The 17,657-nt window shown below is 42.3% G+C and overlaps 1 protein-coding gene and 1 pseudogene across 1 annotated transcript in view; both read left to right on the top strand.

Annotated features, from left to right (window-relative positions):
• Nucleotides 1-17,657, top strand: part of LOC133363337 (differentially expressed in FDCP 6 homolog) — a 104,749-nt gene that overhangs the window by 67,469 nt on the left and 19,623 nt on the right. The window lies entirely within an intron of this gene.
• Nucleotides 17,457-17,575, top strand: LOC133363452 (5S ribosomal RNA; annotated as a pseudogene).

The following is a 17,657-nucleotide window of genomic DNA, read 5'->3' as shown; positions in this document are numbered from 1 at the left end:
GGGTTTTGAGACAGCTGAGGTCCCAGGTAAATGCTGCAGGGACTGGGATTCTCTGCCTGACCCTGACTCCAGAGAGAGGCTGCAGTCAATCTTGCAGCCTCGTGCATCAGCTCCTGGCTGGGTCAGGAGGCATAAAAGCCCAGCTGCCTTTGGGCGGCAGGTCTGTTGCTGGTGGGGTTGTCACTTAAGGGGAGACACCAAATGGAGTTGCCCCTTGGGGAGTCACAAGGGTGAGGGTGCTGCCCCCTTCTATTTTTTTTAAAAAACCAGTCTAGAGGAGATTGAAAGTGGGGAGGGCAAGTGGTACATATGTAGCTTCTGTGCAGGGCGAGAGCCTGTGCAGTGACCTGAACGACAGCAGAAAGTCACCAGATGCCTTCAGAGTGAAGTCTGCAACTGGCAGAAGGCTGGCCCTCCTTGGGTGTGAGACGGGGGGGGGGGAATAGTGTGCCCTGTATGAAAGTTAGTGAGTTGGTCTGACTATTCCCAATTCTCGCAGATGCCTACTGAGATAACTAGTTCAGGTAAGTTTTGTTGGGGGGCTCTTGTTGGGTCCATATCAGGTATTTAAGAGCAGTCTTAGAAAGGAGGAATATGGGTGATGCCACCCCAATTTCAGTTATCATGAGTAGAGGAAGGAATGGTCCTGGGGAGGTAGTGAACTACCATAGAAGACGGGGGCAAGACTATCTATCCCTTGTTCCTTTTTCCCACTCCTCTCATGGACAGGTTCCTTGTTGCTCTTCTGTTGTGACCACTGGCCTGTGTGTTCTGTTATTTAATGCCATATTGGTAAACAATAAGACCACGATCATCCATGATTTGATCATAGATGAAGGTGTCGATTTGGTGTGCATTACCAAGACCTGGGTAGGTGAGCAGGGAGGAGTTGATCTGACCCAGTTTTGCCCACCTGGATAAATGGTGCAACACCAGAACAGGCTGTAGGGATGGGGGGGGAGGAGTTGCTGTAGTCTACAAAACTTCCATTTCTGTCACCAGGAAACTACTCTGTCTTGGAGCTGGCTGTGAGGACCTGCACCTGGTGCCAGGCCAAGGAGACAGGCAACTAGGGTTGTTACTGGTGTACTCTCCAGGATTCCAAGCAATAGTCTTTGCCAGAGATTGATTTTGGACCTTTGTATGCAAAGCGTATGCCCTACCACTGAGCTACAACCCTTCCCCTGTTTAAAAATTATCTTTTAAAATTGCTCTTTTCAATTCACTAATGAATACACAACATCCCTAGGACCAAACCTCATCATGCATATAAAGCACATTCAACATACACATGAAGCACATGAATCCCACCACAGACTCATGGGAACTGTAGTTTGTTATGGGTGGTGGGAACTATAACTGTGAGGGGAAACTATACTTCCTAGGATTCTTTGAGGGAATCATGTGATTTGAATGCGAGTTACATGTGCTTTAAATGTATTATGTGGATCTGCATTACTTCATAAACTTTGTCTTTGTATAAATCATTTTAATTATTTTTTTAAATGGAAATCAGCTACAAAGTTTACTGGTTGTTGACCATGGGCTACTCACCATCTCTCAGCCTAATCTGCCCCTCAGGGTGAAAACAATGGAGGGGGACCATGACCACCTCCAGGAAGAAGGGTACACTTAAAGTATAGAGGAAATAATGATGTAGAAACATAGTGTGAAATCAGATACGTATTGAGACATAGTATGAAGATATATTTATATAAGCATGCATGTCAAAGATGTTTATTATTTACACAACTTGTAAAGATATTTATAGTGCAATCCTATGCATGTTTACTCAGAAGCAAGTCCCAATGTATTCAGTGTATTAAAACAGGGAAGCGTGCACAGGACTGCAACCTCAAATGAAAAGCAACTTTACTTACCCAACCCAAAATTCACAATCATGCCAGTTTAAGCTGTTTTGCAACTGTTTTATACTTGTTTTAAGGTCATTGGATTTTAAATGGATTTATTTCTTGTTGTAAGCTGCCTTGGTTTCCAACCCTACCTCACAGGGTTGTTGGAATTCCATATACACACACTGGAGATGTAAAAATACACATCAAAACCAGTTGGTCATTCCAGAACTTTTTTTTCCCTAAAAAAACAGTATACCAAATAAAAGCATTGATCTTTCGGTAAAGGTTGGGTAATAATTTCTAATAATAATTCTAAGGAAACCCTGCATAGTTGCTTTAAAAAAAAATTGGAGGGGGAGAGAAAGATATACAACACAATGCTTTGCTATGTTCACTCAAAACTCCCACTGATTTACAGCACAATCCTGACTATGTCTATGCAAAAGTAAGCCCTACTGAATTCAATGGGGTTTACTCCCAGGTATGTGGGATTAGCATAGCCACTTTGCTCCCAGAAAAGTGGGTAATGGATTAAAATTTCATATTGGGAAAGTTTAAAAATCAGGCTATGAATTAGATAAATAAACTGCTCTCTTCAACAGCCCAGTAAGATTTAAACTTGTTTCATTCGTTATAATTAGAAAAGTATAATCTATTATACATTCACTCAACTTCTGATGTGCACACACACAAAAAGGAAACCATTTTCAAAATTTGCAGTGGGTCTAGCTCTTGCCTGAAGGTCAGCAAATCTCTTGTGAATCACAACCCTGACTTATTGGCTAAAAACCTGAAAGGGCAGGGATTAGAGCAGCTGGGTTCTAACAAGTTGTGGGGGGTGGCGGTGGCTGATGTTTGTATATCTCTTGAACCAGACCACCTAGAAACTTAATTTTTAAAAAATGAAAGCTAAGTCTGGAGATTAAGGTGACTCACCTGGAGACCTGGAGTGAACCCCCAAAAACCGGAGTCTCCGGGTGAAAACCAGAGACCTTGTAACCCTACTCTTTGGAGAGCTACCACATACATTCTCCAATTCTGGAAAGTTACAGCCAGGTGGTCCTCTGATTGGCTAGGAAGACTGGCTTGCGGTTACTAGGCCATGTTCTATAAAAGCAGGTTTGCCCCTGTCATCTGAGGCCTCACATCCTGATACCTGTGAACACCTCTGTGCTCCTTGCTGGTTTCTGTGAGGTCAGTTGCTCTATTGGCTTGTATCAGAGTTGGACAAGTAAACTTTTGTTATTTTTATTTTTTTCTTATATTTCCCAAAATGTACTTCTGTACTTTTAATCACCTTTTATAATTATATTTCTCACAGGTATATGGATTCTGCTTTTATGCTGCTATTTTTACATAATTATTAATAAATCTACCTCTACTAGTTTGGTGTAGTTTCTTGGAACTGAGTTATGGTACTAAAATCAGTTCTTTGGCCTCTTGGTCAACTGCTACTGAGTAATCTTTTGGGGACTTGGGGCTCAAGGGACAGAGAGCCTGACTTCTAGCTTGTTTTACTGAATATCAAGTGACATCTGAAGTACAGGTTAGGAATCTCCTGACCCAGGCTGCTGGGACTTAAGGAGTGGTGGCAGCTTCTACTTAACAGGGCTGGTTTTTACCCTGGTCTTTTGGCACCTACTATACCAACAAGGAACTGGTTTCCAGATTTGAGGCTCCAGCATTCCTAACAAGGTCCACCCAAGAGATGTAAGGAGGCAGTACTGCACTTCTGTGCCAGTGGAGCACCCAAGCTGGTACTGGGACCTAGCATCATCTCAAGGATATGGCTTGTATTTTATCTAACAGTGAATGCTCACTCCTCATTCTGTAAGGTGCCCTATTGTCTCAGCAGCATCCAGAATCAGGGCATGAGTGCATTTGTGCACAATTTCCCCCCAACATTATAAAGGTATAAGGGCCTATAGTTTCTCCAGGTGGGATGCCATTAGCACTAAATAAAGAAGAATAAGAGTTAGGAGTTGAAGATCTGAAGTGAACTTCTTTTTTGAAATGCACAACATGTATGTTGAGAATTCAGGCAATTGATAGTGAATCTATTTCCTGTTGATCCACTGTAGCCAAAATCACACTCGAAAGTCATGGGTTAAAGTTTCTGTTCCAGAAAAGTATTGTTTGACAATGGGTTGAACCCGAAGTTTCCCTTCTGCTCAAAAAGGAAGTCTTTCCATGACTAGACTATTCCTCCTGTGAAGTAGTCTTGTTGGTATTGCCATTTTCTATTCAATTTGGTCCGTGATTACAGAAATTCTCCATGTTGACCATTTTGTCAACTTAAGCCCTGAATAGTGTATACCAGCCCAAGTATTGTTAATAACATTGTTCCCTATCCCTCTCCTCCTCCTCCTCCTCCTCCTCCTCCTCCTCTTTTGCTAGCCACTCCACAGCAAAATGCAACATTCCTGCTGCAAACCCGTAAAAACTTGTGGCATTCCTAGGTTCAGTTTGTTAAAATGATTTATAACTGAAGCTAAGAAGTAGATGAGAGTATTTCACACTCATATACAACTCTACTGGAAGAGCAGAGGGCACTGGAAAATATGAATCATCTGCAGTCTTCAGAATATCCCAGTGTGCACAGTTCATGAATACAGAGCCTTTTATTTATACTGTAGGTGCCTATTATAGATAGCAGCTTCCAGTGAACAAAAATAGGTAACCATCTGCCACAGATTGCAGTAATTAATGCTAGTGCTTTTTATAGTTCATTTGACAAAAATGAATTCATACCAAAGCTCCCAAGAAGAGGAATGCACTGTATTCACAGTAAATAAAAATGGTATTGTATATATGTGACACAAATTTGCTAGCACAACAGAGTCAGGATTGGAATGTTAGGTGGTCTAATTTTCTAGTCCCTTGGCAAGATATGTATTATATGTGTATAATATATATACACACTATCAAAACGTTTCGGCTTCCGCCTTCATCAGCTGCTAACATACAAATGCTGTTACCAAGGTGGCAGTTATAGAAATTTGAGGATGGAATGCTCAGAGAAGCTTTATTTGCAGAAGCCAAACAATGTTTGTACTGTCCTCCAGGTTCAGGCCATGTGGTGCCAATGTGTCCAGAGAGTATATCCAAAACTTCTCCCTTTTAGTCAATGCTGCTGGATCTGTTGGCATCTCTATAGCTATTATAGAAAAGTCCAACAGGCTGTGACCCTCAGTGTTGAAATGTTTTGCAACTGATTGCTCCAATTTTTTTGTTAAGATTGCTGATTTGTGGTTTCTGAAGCGTGTGCGTAGGTCAGTTGTGGTTTTTCCTGCATATTGGATATGACATCCTGGCAGAGCTTGGAAGATTACTTTTAAAAAGTAATAAATTACAGTTACAGTTACATGGCCCAAAAAGTAGTAATTACCATTACAATTTCAATTGCTCTGAAAGTAACTGATTGCTTTACTTTTCCTCGAAAGTAATCACTACAATTACATTTCAGTTACTTTTTTAAAAAAACACCTACAAGGTGCTGGCCTCGGCTGCTGCACATCTAAGTAGCCTAAAACAACAGTAAAAATAAACAAACACATACAGAGATAGTAGAATAATTATTTTTATTCATAAGATAGCAATGGTGGTCTCTCCGCTGGTAAGGGAGGTGGGGAGGGAGGCTGAGGCCACTACTCAGATTTTTGCACATCAAACAAAGTGCAACTCCCTCCACTCAGCCAGACAGCATAATCTCTGTCTCTTAACCACCTCCCAGACTCTGTCCTGCCACCAACTAAGGGACACTCACTCAAGCAAACATTTTCCCCTGAGATGCAAAAAACTTAAAATACTGCAAATACAGCACAGTAGCCAGAGAGGGTGGTGGAGGCCACTTTGTGTGCCATGTGCAAACACAGTATTTTCTCTCTCTCTCTCTCTCTCTCTCTCTCTCACACACACACACACACACACACGTGTCATCTTTCACCTCCACAGTTCTTTATCTCCACTCTGCTGCTGCCTCCTTCTCCTCCTTTATCCATGTTCTTGACCTCCGGATCCTTTTTCCCTCCACTCCATTCTTCACCACCACTATCTGTTTTTTTAAATAATTGTTTTCTCCACTCCACCCCATCTCACTCTCCGCCTCCTCCCTCGTCACCTCCTACCCATCCACAGAGCATGAGGAAAGAGCGACACTGCACAGAAGCCCAGTTTGATGCACATGATTGTCATCCACAAATCAGAGGAGCAGAAGACTTCCCCTGCTCCCCCCCCCAAGTAATGCCCAAAAGTAATTCTGGAAAATTACTCTACAAAAGTAGTAAAATTACTCCTAGTTCTATTAATCAAAATGTAAAGGAATTACCCACTCGTTACTCAAAAGGTAATGAATTACAAGTAATTCGTTACTTGTAACTAGTTACTTCCAAGCTCTACATCCTGGTCTTTTGCATTTGATGACATAAATTATATTGCAAGACCTGCAGGTGATGTTCTGTCTGACGCAATATGTCCTGCCTGTCCTAGTGCTTGTGAATGTAGCTGTCTCCCTGAGGTACACACAGGTGATACAGCGTTTGGAGTGACAGGATGAGACCCAGGATTGGTGATAGATGGCTTAAGCATAGCTCTCACTTAGAGTCTGCACAAATTAGGAGGCTGGTGAAAGGCCCCCACGATACTATGGAAACATCTGAGACCCGCTGCAACGAAATTGCTGGACACTTTCAACATAAGATCGCATGTATCCGCAGGGACCTTGACTCTGATGTTGTGACAGATGAATCCATTGAAGTGTCCGGAGCACGGCCTTGTCCTTCTTTATTGGATGAGTTTCAGTTGGTGCAGCTCGAGGAAGTGGACAAGGTGCTTGGAATGGTTCGGGCAACCACGTCTGTTCTGGATCCTTGCCCATCTTGGCTAGTGAAAGCTAGCAGGGCTGGGACCACCGGTTGGGCCAAGGAAGTGGTTAACGCCTCCTTGAGGGAGGGAGTAGTCCCTGGTAGCCTCAAGGAGGCAGTAGTGAGACCTCTTTTAAAGAAACCCTCCTTGGACCCAGATAATCTGAATAACTATAGACCGGTGGCGAATGTCCCTTTTTTGGGCAAGGTTTTGGAGCGGGTGGTTGCCAGCCAACTCCAGGCGCTCTTGGATGAAACCGATTATCTAGATCCGTTTCAATCCGGTTTCAGGCCCGGTTTTGTCACCGAAACAGCCTTGGTCGCCCTGTATGATGACCTTTGTCGGGAGAGGGACAGGGGGAGTGTGACTCTGTTGATTCTCCTTGATCTCTCAGCGGCGTTTGATACCATCGACCATGGTATCCTTCTGGGGAGACTCGCGGAGTTGGGTGTCTGGGGCACTGCTTGGCAGTGGTTCCGCTCCTACTTCGCGGATCGTCACCAGAAGGTAGTGCTTGGGGAACATCACTTGACACCATGGACTCTCCATTGTGGAGTCCCCCAGGGATCGGTCTTGTCCCCCATGCTTTTCAACATCTACATGCAGCCGCTGGGTGCGGTCATCAGGAGTTTTGGAGTGCGTTGCCATCAGTACGCTGATGACACGCAGCTCTATTTCTCCTTTTCATCTTCCTCAGGTGAGACTGTTGATGTGCTGAACCGTTGCCTGACCGCGATAATGGACTAATAAACTGAGAGCTAATAAACTGAGACTCAATCCAGACAAGACCGAGACATTGTTGGTGAACGCCTTCCCTGCTCAGATGGTGGATGCTTACCCTGTTCTGGATGGGGTTACACTCCCCCTGAAAGAACAGGTACGTAGTTTGGGGGTTCTTCTCAACTCTTCCTTGTCTCTCGAGGCCCAAGTGGCCTCGGTGGCACGGAATGCGTTTTACCATCTTCGTCTGGTAGCCCAACTACGCCCCTATCTGGACAGGGACGACCTCGCCTCCGTTGTCCACGCTCTGGTAACTTCAAGATTGGATTACTGTAATGCGCTCTACGTAGGGCTGCCCTTGAAGACAGTTCGGAAGCTTCAGCTGGTGCAGAACGCAGCTGCCAGATTATTGATGAGGACCAGTCGGTCTTCACATATAACACCTGTCCTGGCGCGTCTGCACTGGCTTCCTATTTGCTTCCGGGCGAGATTCAAGGTGCTGGTTTTGACCTATAAAGCCTTACACGGCATGGGACCTCAATACCTTGTGGAACGCCTCTCTCGCTATGAATCTACCCGTTCACTTCGTTCAGAATCTAAGGCCCTCCTCCGGGTACCAACCCATCGGGAAGCCCGGAGGGTGGTTCCGAGATCTAGGGCCTTTTCTGTGGTGGCCCCTGAGTTGTGGAACAGCCTCCCCGAAGAGGTACGCCTGGCGCCTACACTTCTATCTTTTCGGCGCCAGGTAAAGACCTTTTTATGCTCCCAGGCATTTTAATCTTCTTAACTTTTTTAATCTTTTAATCTGTATTTTAATTTTTGTAGTATTTATTTTGTTTTTGCTGTGCTTTTCGTTGTTTGTTTGTATATGTTTTTGTATTTTTATTATGATATATTGTATTTTATTTTGTTTGTTCACTGCCCTGAGAGCTATTTCGCTAAGGGCGGTATATAAATTGAAATAATAAATAAATAAATAAATAAATGCTACAACAGGAGGCCTGCTGATGGCTCTAGCAAGATGTTTAGAGTTTGTCAGCAATGGGTAGCTCTCCCTGATTGCTCGGTGATAGTTAGGAGAAGCTGGATGGAAATCCACCACAAATGGAATGCGTTGCTGTCTGCTCTTTGACACCTCAGTATATAGGGATCCAGAGCAAGCTTGGGTGAAGTTCTGTTTGTTGCTTGTTGTTATATATGATGGATAGGCATTAACAATGATCTCATTCTCAACCCAGCAGCTAAAGGGGGGGCATGGCTGTGACTATCATGAAGAGACCCTGCACTTCTGAATTTGCCACTATACTACTGATTGTGACAAAGTTTGCTAAGGTAAAAAAAAAATAAAGGAGGAGATCCATCAATGAAACACACACAAAAAACCAAAGTTGCGGACCACGGAAAACACAACTAGTGCATAGGTATAAAGATGTATCTACAATAAATCAGGTACAATAACAAATAACACAATATTCAGAAAGAATGCAAAACAATGCAGAGCTGGATAAGAATATAATAAACAGTATAAAGCCTGTGAATACACAGAATTAATATGCAGTCCATAAATAGTAAAAAGATAAAAGGTTCAGTTTCATTATTACAGTAGAGTAGATGTCTCATACCAGCGGAGTGAATGTTGATGAATATTCCAGATTGTGTTTATGTTTCTATGCTTCATCAGAAAAATCTGCTGTGTTTGATCCACAAATTAAGGTCCTTATCACCTATGGGTCTTAATGACAAACTGGTGTGGAAGGAAATGCTGAACTTTGACCTTTACTGATCAGAAGGATTCTAATCAATATGCCTACATCTGCTTATAAAAGCTAAGAGGCTTCTGATCACATCCTAAGGTACCTTTTGTGGTCACAAGGGAAATCATAGAATAGTAGAGTTGGAAGGGGCCTATAAGGCCATCAAGTCCAACCCCCTGCTCAATGCAGGAATCCAAATCAAAGCATTCCCAACAGATGGCTGTCCAGCTGCCTCTTGAATGCCTCCAGTGTCAGACAGCCCACTACTTCTCTAGGTCAATGGTTCCATTGTCGTATGGCTCTAACAGTTAGGATGTTTTTCCTGACGTTCAGTCAAAATCTGGCTTCCTGCAAGTTCAGCCCATTATTCCATGTCCTGAACTTTGGGACGATCGAGAAGAGATTCCGGCCCTCCTCTGTGTGACAACGTTTCATGTACTTGAAGAGTGCTATCATATCTCCCCTCAGTCTTCTCTTCTCCAGGCTAAACATGCCCAGTTCTTTCAGTCTCTCCTCATAGGGCTTTGTTTCCAGTCCCCTGATCATCCTTGTTGCCCTCTTCTGAACCTGTTCCAGTTTGTCTGCATCCTTCTTGAAGTGCGGAGACCAGAACTGGGCACAGTACTCAAGATGAGACCTAACCAGTGCTGACTAGAGAGGAAATAATACTTCACATGATTTGGAAACTATACTTCTGTTAATGCAGCCTAATATAGCATTTGCCGTTTTTGCAGCCACATCGCACTGTTGGCTCATATTCAGCTTGTGATCAATGACAATTCCAAGATCCTTCTCACATGTTGTATTGCTGCACCAAGTATCCCCCATCTTATAACTGTGCATTTGGTTTCTTTTTCCTAAGTGTAGAACTTTGCATTTATCCCTGTTGAATTTCATTCTGTTGTTTTCAGCCCAATGCTCCAGCCTATCAAGGTCCATTTGAATTTTGTTTCAGTCTTCCATGGTATTAGCTGTGCCCCCCAATTTTGTATCATCTGCAAATTTGATAAGCATGCTCTGTACCTCCTCATCCAAGTCGTTAATAAAAATGTTAAAGAGCACTGGGCCCAGGACCAAGTCCTGTGGTACCCAACTTCTGCCCAGTTTGAGAAGGAACAATTGATAATCACTCTTTGAGTACAATTCTGGAGCCAGCTGTGGATCCACCTGATAGTTCTTCCATCCAGCCCACATTTAGCCAGCTTGCTAATCAGAATGTCATGGGGCACTTTGTCAAAAGCTTTGTTGAAGTCAAGATATATTATGTCCACAGTATTCCCACTGTCTACAAGGGAGGTTACCCGATCAAAAAATGAGAAAAGATTAGTTTGGCAGGATTTGTTCTTCATCAATCCATGTTGGCTCCCAGTAATCACTGCATTGTTTTCAAGGTGCTTACAGATTGACTGCTTTATAATCTGCTCCAGAGTTTTTCCAGGGAATGATGTTAGGCTGACTGGTCTGTAGTTCCCCGGTTCCTCCTTTTTGCCCTTTCTGAAGATAGGGACAATATTAGCTCTCCTCCAGTCATCCAGCACTTCATCAGCCCTCCATGATTTCGCAAAGATAATAGACAGCGGTTCTGACAGTTCTTCAGCCAGTTCCTTCAATACTCTAGGATGCAGTTTATCGGGCCTTGCCGATTTGAACTCATTCCAAGTGATTAGGTATTCCTTGACCATTTGTCTATCAATCTCAAGCTCCAATTCTGCCCCTTCTACTTCATGTTTCCTAGGAGGGTCATAGATCCTTTTTTGGGAGAAGACTGGGCCAAAGTAGGAATTGAGCACTTCTGCCTTTTCTTTGTCATCTGTTATCATTTTGCCATCCTCATTGAGCAGCTGTGCCACCATTTCTTTTCTCTGTCTTACTATGGGCATACCTGAAGAAAGCTTTTTTGTTGCTTTGAGCATCTCTCGCTAACCTCAGCTCATTCTCAGCTTTAGCCCTCCTAATGCCATCCCTGCAATTCCATGATACCGTAGAGCCTCACTCATACAGCAGGTTTCGTTCCAGGCCCCTGCCGAAAAGTGAAAACCACCAGAAAGTGGGGCCCTACTCAGCTGTAGCATGGCAGCTACCCACCCTACAGCTGATTGGAGTGCATGAACTGCCCACTACAGCTGATTGCACATTACAGCTTATCAACTGGAGCATGCGATCGGCTGTAGCGCGGGGAGCTCTTGTGCTATAGCTGATCCCTGTCAGCTGTAGTGCAATTGCATGGGGAGCTTGCGTGCTCCAGCTGATCGCTGTCAGCTGGAGCACAGTGGATGGAGCTCCCCACGCTACATCTGATTGCCCCACTGGCGCCGTCGTATTAGCAGAACGCTGAAAAGCGGGGCCCTACTGTACCTGCCTGTACTCTTGCTTTGTGGCCTGGCCTTCTTCCCACTTCCTGTATGTGTCCTTTTTTGTTTTCAGGTCAGCTCTAAGCTTTTTGTGAAGCCACATTGGCTTCTTCTGCTGTTTCCCCCCTTTTTTCCTTGTTGCAATTGCTTGCCATTACGCTTTTAGAATTTCCTTTTTTAGAAACTCCCACCCATCTTTGACTCCTTTTCTCATTACGGTTGCTTGCCATGGAACCGTACTTACAATTGTTCTGAATTTATTAAAATCAGCTTTCCTGAAGTCCACAGTGCACATATGGCTACTCTCAGTTTTTGCTACTGTTAAAGAATTCAAGTATGGTGTGGTCACATTCTCCCAGAGTTCCCGTAACTGCCACTTTATCCACCAAATCATCTCTATTGGTTAGAATCAAGTCCAGGATAGCTGATCCTCTGGTTGCTTCCTCCACTTTCTATAGGAGAAAGTTATCTCCAACACAAGTCAGATGAGGAAGAGCTGTGCTCTGCTAGCTAGCTGGTGGAAAGGGAAGTTGTGGGCAGCAGAGGTATGTGAGCATAGAGTTAGCACAAGGGATACATGCACTTAGCATATGCTCTGAAAACCCCTCCATACATGGTAATCTTGCTGATCCTTGCCATGCCTATATAATTGTGTGTGTCTATGTCACAGGCAGGGAGACTCTATCTCTCCTGATGTACATCAATGATTTCTTCTTTATGTTAATAAAGCTTGTCTCAGCGACTGCTGCTCCTGAATTTGACTGGAAAGTCATTTTTCCTTCAGCACTGGATTTGTATGTTTTTCAATAAACTAGCCCTATAAGATTCAGTTCCCTTTTAGTCAGTGGACCTTTTCTTCTTGTTATGTGCCTTCAAATCAATTACGACTTATGGCGACCCTATGAATCAGCGGCCTCCAAGAGCATCTGTCACAAACCACCCTGTTCAGCTCTTGTAAGTTCAGGTCTGTGGCTCCCTTTATGGAATCAATCCATCTCTTGTTTGGCCTTCCTCTTTTTCTACTCCCTTCTGTTTTTCCCTGCATTATTGTCTTTTCTAGTGAATCAGGTCTTCTCATGATGTGTCCAAAGTATGATAACCTCAGTTTCATCATTTTAGGTTCTAGTGACAGTTCTGGTTTAATTTGTTCTAACACCCAATTATTTGTCTTTTTCACAGTCCATGGTATCCACAAAGCTCTCCTCCAGCACCACATTTCAAATGAGTTCATTTTTCTCTTGTCCACTTTTTTCACTGTCCAACTTTCACATCCATACAGGAATACCATGGTCTGAATGATCCTGACTTTAGTGTTCAGTGATACATTTTTGCATTTGAGGACCTTTTCTAGTACTCTCATAGCTGCCCTGCCCAGTCCTAGCCTTCTTCTGATTTCTTGACGATTGTCTCCATTTTGGTTAATGACTGTGTCAAGGTATTGATAATCCTTGACAAGTTCAATGTCCTCAGTGTCGACTTTAAAGTTACATAAATCTTCTGTTGTCATTACTTTAGTCTTTTTGACGTTCAGCTTTAGTCCTGCTTTTGTGCTTTCCTCTTTAACTTTCATCCGCAGTCGTTTCAAATCATTACTGGTTTCTGCTAGTAGTATGGTTTTGTCTGCATATCTTAAATTATTGCTATTTCTCCCTCCAATTTTCACACCTCCTTTATCTTAGTCCAATCCTGCTTTCCATATGATATGTTCTGCGTATAGATTAAATAAATAGGGTGATAAAATACACCCCTGTCTCACACCCTTTCCGATGGGGAACCAATCGGTTTCTCCATATTCTGTCCTTACAGTAGCCTCTTGTCCAGAGTAGGACTTTTTCTTAGTTATTGTTATATTCTTAATTTTATGAATTGCCTGTTAACGTTGTTCTGTTTCTTTAAACGATTCATGGCAGCTGATCTTGATTTTCCATTTAAACAGTATGGCCAGCAATATTTTACCAGCAGCTTCTGGCCACCTCCCTGTGAAACTTCAGTGCCCTTTTTCAAAGACATATTGTTAGTAAGGTTTGCTTCAAGGGCTATTTTTGTAGCAGTTTTATATTTATTTATTACATTAATTTAGACTTTCCACTTGATAATTTCAGGGATAGTTATTCCCTGGCAGAATTGTTTTTGGTCCTGAATTTAGGAAGGGTACAGGTAAAGTTAATTATAGTGGTTATTCTTTTTGGACTGTAGCTTTCTGTTTCCTAATTTATATTTGTTATGTAGTGGGAGAGCCAAACTTGGCTGTTGGTCAATACAGTAGATCTTTCTGATGTAGCACTGATACATAAACACAATCCAGAGCATTCATTAACATTTACTCTTCTGATATAAAACTTCTACTCTCTTGTTGTAAAGAAATTGAACCTTTTATGGTTTTGTACTATTTATGGACTGCATATTAATTTTGTGTACTCACAGGCTTTATACTGTTGTTGTATTATTTTCCAGCTTTGCATTGTTTTGCATTCTTTCTGTATATTGTGTTTGTTATTGTACCTGATTTATCGTGTATACAAAGTATGCTAGGAAACACAGGAGCCTTCGAGAGCAAGTCACTGTGAGTGAGGTGGCCAAACTACCTACTCTCTGCCATTTACCATTCTTGGAGTATCACCGCCGCTTTGCTGCTGCAGCAAAGTGATCAGCAACACTCCTGGAGACCTCTCCAGTGATGTGCACAGCAGATGCCTCACTCTTAGGGAGGGTCCTGTCTCAGTGTAATGCTTTCTGAGTGAGGTAGCTCCAAGGAGGAACTGTGCTGCTGTCATTTTGCTGTAGTAACCACAAATACTATTTAAGGCTTAAGAGTAGTAACTTTAAAATTTAACAATTTACTGCTGTTAAATATAAACAGTATTGCTGTGTCAAAGAAGTGGCAATTGAGTTGATCTCCAAGAACACCTCTCCCAGAATTAGGGTTGCCAGGTTCCTGGCCTGAGACTGATCCTGTATCTTTAGGAGAAGAGAAAGTCAGCCAAGTGCAGGTTTTCTTGCAACACTGTAATGAGAAAAACCACAAGGTGGAATTCTCCCTTCCCCCTGCACACCTTTTAAAGATACAGAAGACCTCTTGGTTGCCAGGCCCGGCAACGAAGGATCCTTCGTCAGAGAAGGCATTCTGCTTTAAGTGCTACTGGAGAGCCCTGCAAGACTGCCACTGACTACTTTGCTGCAGTGGCCATGTGACTAAAGTGGTAAACATCAGCAGATGAGATGGGTGGCCAGGTGAGATTGTGCAAATTCACTGCCCTCTCCATTGCACCATCTGAGTCAAGATCTCAGTGGTCTAATGGACCAGCCTTTCTCCTGAATATCTAGCAGCTGCATGCCATCCAGAAAGTTGGCAAGTGTAACTTTTTCTACCACTTATTTCCCTGCTAGGATATAGCTTCCTCTGCTGCAATTCTGTTTGTTTCCTGATTCTGCAGGGAAAAGAGCACTGGCAGTGAAAAAGCAGCTACTCTAACAAGGCGGTAAATAAAGCTTATAAGGATTAAAACAAAGGGCATAGCTCAGCATAGACTTATGCATGCTTAAACCTATTGATTTTAATGGGTTTAAGAATGCTTAACGCTGTACTAGATATGGCCAATGCATTTTAGTCTTTGGCCAGAACTGAACAAACAGGCTTTTTAAAAAAAAGAATATCCGTTATATAAGAATTACATAGAAAGAAAGATCATTTTGTATTTCATTAAGTACTCCAAAGGCCCCTTGACAATGGACATTTGAGCTGATTAATCTCTTTGCTAATTATTTTGATTAAAGCCATTGCATGCAAAGTTTTATTACACTTTGGCATGTAAGTGGGAAGGAGACAGATTAATGTCACTTCCAGCTAAGTATTTCAATATTTTATATACCACTATGGAGAGTTTGGGTTTTTTCATGAAGAATATGACAAATAGAACCATCAGTAAAAAAAATGGGTAGGTTTTTTCAAGAACAACAACAACAAAAACCCTTTCCCCATCTTAGTCATATTTCACAAATCATGTTTTAAAACCTTTGGCCCAGAAAAGTATTGCCATCTTAGTAAATCAGATACGTGGACTGATTGGCATAAGTGGACCATTTGCTTCAGTCCTGGATTAGAGAAACTTTCCATATTCCATTGTCTCTGTGCCTTACATATAATTGCTAACAGTGCTGTGTTTTCCTTTTTTAATCATCTAAAATTACTGGACTCCAGTCTTGATTTACTGAGTCCAAAACACAATGTCACTGTAATCCTATGTGTGTTTACTCAGATGTCAGTTTCATCAAGTTCCTTCAACTTACTTCCAAGTAAGTGTGTATAGACTTGCAGCCAAAACCTCATTAAATCTGTGATGGGGATTCTGGTCCTCCTGATGTTCTCCAGCTCCCATCATCCTCAGCCACCATGGCCAGTGTTCAGGAATGATGGGAGTTATAGACCAGAAGAGCCACTGTTTCTATACCCCAGTATTAAATGATGAAATGTTAGATCAATTATCTGGGCTTCTGGAGAACAAATCAATCCTATTCAAATTAATTCAGATTTGCTGAGCTAGAAGATCTGTTAAATGCTTTCCCCTTGGCCCATGCCCACTCTTCCTCTTTTTTACTCTTGCAAAAAAAACCCTACCTAAGACATGTCAAGCAGGGATTGAAGTGGAAAGGGGAAGCATGAACTAAAGAAATAAAAATAAAAAGTACTTGTGCACTAAATATTAGGACTCTTAGGGACACCTTTACCTTTTTAGGAGCACCGACTCAGTCCAAACAAGTAGCTCATGAGGCAGAACCAGACTGGGAGTCGGGTAGCCCCTCTACCTGTTTGGCCCTACATAAACATTCCACAAGGAGGTGCCATCCCATGCATCAGGAATGCTCTCCAGGAACCTCTTGAAAAGTGCAGATTTCAGGAAGTCCTCCTTAGATGCATTTCAACAGATATCTGGTATATTCATTCTAAGATTTTATCTGGAATCATGAGGGTTAGAAATGTTTTAAAATAGTGGTCCCCTAACATTTTTTCCCCCATGGACCACTTGAAAACTGCTAATGGTCTTGATGGATCACTTAATTATTATTTTTTTGCCTGTTGTGGCAACTGTAATGTGCAGGGCTACATGCTGTATGATTTTTAATTGCTTCTTTTGTTTCTTATATTGTATTGTATTGCATTCAAATTGTACTACAATGCAATACAAAGTAAAAGAAGCAATGAAAAGCAATTAAAAATCCATATAATATTTAACACAGACATGCCACAAACCACCTGAATGCTTGTGGACCGCTGGTGGTCCACAGATCCCTGATTGGGAACTCCTGTTTTAAATAAATATTAAGAGTCTAGAAGGCCCTCTCTCATGTGCAGTGGGATGATAGTTACTCAGCAATATTTGATTTTTACTGCCAGCAATGATGTCACTTCACCATCTGCCCGTTTGTTATAACCCTTCACGGAGAACAGTTTGGTCCATCTGAAAAAGGAATGGCTTAATCTCACATCATCATCATCTCTTACTGGCATACTACATCATAAAGTGGTTGTAAGCAGTTCCCCCCCCCCCCGCCGCTCTTTAGTCCTAGAACTACAAACATGCTTTCAGTTTCTGGAAATGTTTTCCTCTTGTTCATTAAAGAGAAGAAAATATAATGTTGTCATTTGGGGTGGCCAGCTATGTATTGCTAAACAAAAGGATCTGCATCACCAAAAAGTATAGATTCCCAATTTGCATAAAATTTGCATATAGTAGTGTATATGTATAGGCATAACAGTAGAGATAATTACTACAATTTAAATAGAATAATCTTTCCAGAGTAGGAAAGACTTCAGCCGACCCATGTGCCTGCCTACTCAGTCTGCTGATTAGGTGCTCCTAATTGATGATGGGCATCTTCAAGAGTCTCCTTTTTTATGATTCCTTAACTTTAAACCCTATGGCCATACTACCCTGAACATGCCTGATCTCGTCTGATCTCAGAAGCTAAGTAGGGTCAGACCTGGTTAGTACTTGGATGGGAGACCGCCTGGAAATAACGGGTTCCATAGCCTTAGAGGAAGGCAATGGTAAACCACCTCTGAATACCTCTTACCATGAAAACCCTATGAATATATATATATAAAAAATCCATAG

The sequence above is a fragment of the Rhineura floridana genome, chromosome 8 (assembly GCF_030035675.1).
Source record: "Rhineura floridana isolate rRhiFlo1 chromosome 8, rRhiFlo1.hap2, whole genome shotgun sequence".
NCBI lineage: Eukaryota > Metazoa > Chordata > Lepidosauria > Squamata > Rhineuridae > Rhineura > Rhineura floridana.
This window is presented reverse-complemented; position numbering and strand designations above follow the sequence as displayed.